Here is a 6154-nt window from a genome sequence, read left to right as displayed (position 1 = left end):
AAAAAAAAAAAAAAAAAAAAAAAAAGGTTTTTCTAGCTGTACTGTTTTTTTTTTCTTTTTTAGTGAGTTTAAAAATATATATTTATTATTAAATAATTAATTAAATAACCGCTGTGGTCAGTTTTTCCCGTTACAAATTCTCTCGCGTTCCGCCAAGTTTAGGCAAATCCATGGCAAGCCGGTTTGCCGTTACCAACGTTTTTTCTTTTTTCTTTTTTATTTTATTTTATTTATATTCTAAATTTTATGCACCAATAATAATACATTTAATTTCTTATGAAAATGAAAATTAAAAAAATATGTTATTTATTTATATATATTCTTTTCATTTTCATTTTTTATATTTATTTTTATTTAGGTCAGGATCAACAAGATTGGTTGGTTGGCTGGAAGTTCACGGATCCAAAAGAAGCATGCAATGAACTGAATGATGAATGATTCCTAACCCAATCGAATACACGGAACAATCAAGCCCGAATTCTCATGATGGAAGGAAGAATGTGGACAAATGGAACCAAAGAGGAGCTCTCCAAAAATTATTGCTTTGTCGATAAACCATGACTCATTGTAGAAGTTATTCGAGATGTAGTTAAGTTGTGACGTTTAATTTCTCGTGTGTAAAATTTAATTTTGATCTATAAAAAAAAAATGTAATAGAAATATATACGGTTAATTAAATTTAAAAATAAATGTTGCAAAATATATGAGGTGGCTTTCCAATGTTAAAGGATAAGGGCGAATTTAGTAATTTCCTATTATTTAAGAATATATAATATTCATTATTCCCCATTTTTAGCGTTCATTAAAGAGCATTAACCATCGTATCATTATTCTAAAATTAGGAATATTTTTACTTTTCAAATAATTATACTTTTTTTTTTTAACTATTTAAGATTCTAAAAAAGTATTTAATTTTCAATTATAAAATGAAAAAACATGTTATTATTGAATATATATATATATAAACCTTAAAATCAGTATAAAAAAAAATGGATAAAAGAGGATAAATATTTAATATAATTTTCAAAGCCAAGAAATTAAATTAATTTAAAAACAAAATACCAATTAGTTACCAAATGATCTCTTAATTTTTATTTTGGATAATGCTCCAATAAAATATTATATTAATATTCATTAAATTATATAAAAATTAAAAATTAAGATTTGGCCATACCCACAAAACAAATAAATGTAGATAAACATTGCAAAAGAGACCAATAAATAAATAAATAAATAAATATATATATATATATATATATATATATATATATATATATATATATATATATATATATAATATATATATGATACGATATGAGTATGAGTGGCCTTAAAAGACAACGAAAAGGAACACCCAAAACTTTATTTTAATTAGTCACTATCATGTAATTAATAATAGTAATAACAATAATGCCCCGACTCGTGGTGGTGATCTTTGTATATATCTTAAAATTGTTTATCGATGTAGCGAATAATATCTAGGAATCGAAATTTGGATTGGCTCGGACATTTATTGCATCTTCTGTAGTATGACTACGTTACTTCTCGTTTCTAAAATTGAAAACTATCCCTACAAACTAACACGAGTCATTCCAACATAATTTGTCTTCGTTCACATGTTTCGTAGTAAAATTACATAGAAACTACTCCAACCCGTGATTTTGAAGTTATTATAACTGAGCCGCCGTGTTCGTAGGAGCAGTAGTTTTTTTTTTTTATAGTTTTTCTTAGTTATTTTATTTTTAGGATGGTTCGTGTACCACTCATTTACTTGATTCTAGCATTTGGAATGTCGTTATACGAGAAATTACTTTATTTCATTTCATGATATCACATAATTCTTAAATTCTTTTTCGGGATGAATGAAAAAAAAGGTAAGAAAAAGTAATAAAAGATTTCCCACGTTGAGAAAATGTGTGGTTATTCGTCCCCGCATGGTGTGGCGCTGCGCTAAGCCACAACTTTATGGCACAATGAGCATGTGTGCGATACTTTTGTAAGTGAGAGAATAAGTTGAAGATTTGACGAAGGCTAATTGATACTTTGATGGTTAGTTGTGCTCGTGTTGACGAGGAGATATAAAATTTATTATTTTCTAATAAATTTATCTAGCTTCACTCTCGTCGTGGCCATAGTTGATAGCCACAAACCACCAATGACTATGGGTGACCATCAGGACCTCCAACAACTAGGACCGAGGATCAATGGTCAACAACTGGGACTGGTGATCAATGACCACTTCACCATGATCACTAAAGTGGTTGCTAATTACTAGTTGTTGGCCATTGATCATTGATGATCGAGACCACGGACCAAGGATCCAAACTAGCAACAACTTGTGGTCGACAATTAGGATTATCGATTGAAACAAGGGACATGTGACTTGTGATCACTTCACCAATTGGGTGTTGGTGACTAGGGATCGAGTCCAACAACTAACAAAGATAGAGGACTGGTGATCGACGATTAGGACTAGGGATAAATGATTAGCAACAACTTCGGCAACTAGCAGCCAACAACAATCACCTACAAACAACTACCTTGATGGCCACCTACCCCTAATTGGTGGCCAACGATCGAGACTCGGGTCTGGTGATCGGTGACCAGTCTTGTAAATAAAGGTCGATTGGTTTCGATTGCCAATCACTAGTCGCATGGTCCTAGTCATTGTTACCTTTCTATGATCTTGTTTGCTAATCCCTAGTCTCATCACAAGCCAATAATAGTCAGTTTTGGTGGTTGGTCACTGTTCCTCAATCTCGATCGCTAGCCACCTATTTCTAACGGCCAAGATTGGCAACCAACGATTGGGAATCAAGGCTAGTGACTAACAATCACTAGCCACATCCGGCAACCAACTCCTGCAACCACTCAAACAGTTCATAGTGTTTAATACTCGTCTTTTACATTGAATCTAACTTGAATAGAAGCGTTTTTAATAGAGCAAACCAATCCAAAACGTAACCCAACAGTTCATTGAAACCCAAAAAGAAATATTTAAAACAAAATGCACTTTTTTCACAGCAACAGTCAGGTTCATGTCAAAATGAAAGGGAAAAAAAAGTAGTTCCAAGTGCTTTGGTTTTTCCCTTTTTCTTTTGAAAAAGATGGTTGTAAATAATAATCAAACACAAAAGTTGTGATGGTGAAAAGCATTCCCGAACATAAATTCAATATAATGCTTCTTACCCTTTTATGATATGCTCATGTTGCTTGGTTGGACTATCCGCCTGGCCACCAATGATACTCATCACTGATAAATACAACCCAGCATGCTTCATCACCAAGCAAAAGAAAAGAGCAACCAGATCTCCAAGAACAACATTCTTGAATAATTAATGGCTAAAAGATGGTGTTCATTTCATCTCCCCCACCTTTTTCCCTTTCTTTGGCTAAAAGTTGATTGATAATGGTGTCACGTATGATAATTCAACCCATTTCTCTCTTTGCATTTGCATCTCATCTCCAATTCACACACAAACACCTTATGTCACCTACCCTAAGATCTCACATTGGTTGGGGAGGAGAACCACTCCAACAGACGCGTTACACGTTTTAAGAACCTTGAGAGAAAGCTTAAAGAGGACAATATCTGCTAGCAGTGGACTTGAGCCGTTACAAATGGTATAAGAGTCCAACACTGGACGATGTGCCAGTGAAAAGGCTGAACCCCGAAGGGGTGGACACGATGTGGTATACCAGTAAGGACACTGGACCTCGAAAAAGGGTGGATTGAGAGTCCCACGTTGATTGGAGAAGGGAAAGATTGCCACTAAGAAGGCTTAGCCCCAAAGGGAATGGATACAAGGCGGTGTGCCAACAAGGACGCTGGATCTCGAAAAAGGATGGATTGGAGGGTCTCATATCGATTGAAGAAGGGAACGATTGCCAGACGCTGTCCCCAAAGAAAGTAGATTGTGAGATCCTATGTCAGTTCGAAGAGTGTGACACATTCATCCTTTTCTCGCAGCAAAAGTTGACGCCCAATTCCTCCTACGCATTTCGTCGAACAGGTGGTGGGCAGTCCACAATCGTCCCCACCAGCACCACCACCACCAACTGCCCCTTCTATACCCTAAAGCGTTATCAAATGTCAGTACCTGAGAAGACTTGGCCGCGCCGGCGAGGGCTTCGCTGGAGCCCCGCCGGCATTGAGAACTTGGAAACTCGCAAGAATTAGAAAATTGAAGTTGTTTCTATGCCTGGTGGAATCGGACAGAAAATGAAATTCCGTCTACATCCACCGCCGTCCGCCGCACCGAACTTTTCTCTGATCCGTCAATTCTGTGTATCGGTCCCCAGCGGCCGAGAGACAGTCGTAGATAAGTTTTGTCTTTTTGTTTGGGACAAAATAGGAAAGGATGCCACGTAAGAAGATGACAAAAGGAGTACCTATCTACCGTACAACTCATTTTATTATAATTATTACTTTTATTAATATTAATTAATTTCATAATTTTATCTGATATTTTTAGTAGATGTGACATATTAGTTATATTATATTAACCCAAGTGAGATTAATTTGGTAGCTTTTATTATTATTATTATTATTTATTTATTTTTAATATGGGAAGTGGAATTACTTTGAAAAATAAATCCACTAATCTTATCATCCTATCTCTATCATTTTTTTAATTTATTTTAATTAAAATAATAATATAAATTTAGATTTACACGTGCTTAGACCTAAAAACTTTTAATTTTATGTTCGATAGATTTTTAATATATTAAAAAGATTTAAAAATTAACTCTGGTTCAAGTTCTTCTCCGTGATGGTTAGTCACTCTATTTGTTAGCTGAGAATGAATGTGAACCACGAAACCAAGTCGTTCTTTCTATCATACTTGGTGGCATGCGAGACGAAACTAAAACCAGGGCCTCAAAATAGGGACTTCTATTACTGTTACTATTCAAGCTCACGTAGGTCATGTAACGAAAAAACTGATTATCAGTGTATAAGTCAAGACAACAGTGTCACAGTACCATAATAGGCTCATGGTTCTCACAAAGGAAACCACAATGTCACAATAGGTAAGCTTGTGCATGATTCTCGCAAAGGAAACTACAATGTCACAGTAGGTAAGTCACACTGTCATAATAGGTAACGAGTGATGTATGCAATAACATAGAATAGACCATATGGAATGAAATTCGATTTCAGTTACCAAATAACTAAATGACACGTTTAGCCTTATGAATCGGCTTAATAAGAGTAAGTTATTGAAGATTAGAAGGGCATTTAAGTAATTGACTAAGCTTCGCCGCTGAACTCGACTTAGGTATTAAGTTAGCGACTTCTAATAATAATATTTATTATTATTTAATTCCCATGTCATTGTGGGCTTGGTTGACTTTGTATTCGGCCCACCATTTTTTTAAAATTTTGGATAAAAGTGTTCTTCTGTTAACTATAACAACCCCAGCCCAATAAAGGCCCACTACGACCCACCTTCGGCCCATAACGGCCCAACAAGTTTTCTGGATAGGCCCAAGCGAGAACATTCAATAAAATAATTATATTTTTTTATGAAAAAAAAAAATTGGAATTTTGATATGAAGTGGAAACCTCTCCTTAGCAGATGTGTTTTAAAACTGTGAGATTGACGGCGATAAATAACGATTTGAATATAGTTCAATAGTTATTGATTCATTTAGATCGGCTCGTGTTCACACCAACAGTTAAACAATTGAAGCAACAGTATAAAATTGAAACATTATGAAGCTCGAGAATTAGGTAGGTAGCAGGTTAACGAGTACGGGAATTGAATTTAAAATTTAATAAAGATTTATTTTTATATATAAATGGGGAGAGATAGTTGAGAACACAGTAGTGTGAACACATTGTGTGTATAATTGATATTGCTTTTTGGTGCACATCACATGTGTTGGTTTTTATTTCATGAATTAAACCCCACAACCCATTCCAAATCCATTATTTTCAAAAGCATTTCACATGCAATAATTATAAATAAATAAATAAATATTTATATTTAATTTAATTTAAATGCATTAAATAAAATAATAATAATAAATTTATTTTGAATGCATTCCAAGTATAATGTCACCAAATACCATTATGTGAATTATTATTAGGTGATGGGAATGTTTAGCCCACAGTCTTTTAGTGCTTTTTTTTTTTTTTTTTTTTTTTTTA

Source organism: Cucurbita moschata, unplaced genomic scaffold (genome assembly GCF_002738365.1).
Source record: "Cucurbita moschata cultivar Rifu unplaced genomic scaffold, Cmos_1.0 Cmo_Scf00027, whole genome shotgun sequence".
Lineage (NCBI taxonomy): Eukaryota > Viridiplantae > Streptophyta > Magnoliopsida > Cucurbitales > Cucurbitaceae > Cucurbita > Cucurbita moschata.
The sequence above is the reverse complement of the archived record's forward strand: the minus strand, read 5'-3'. Positions refer to the sequence as shown.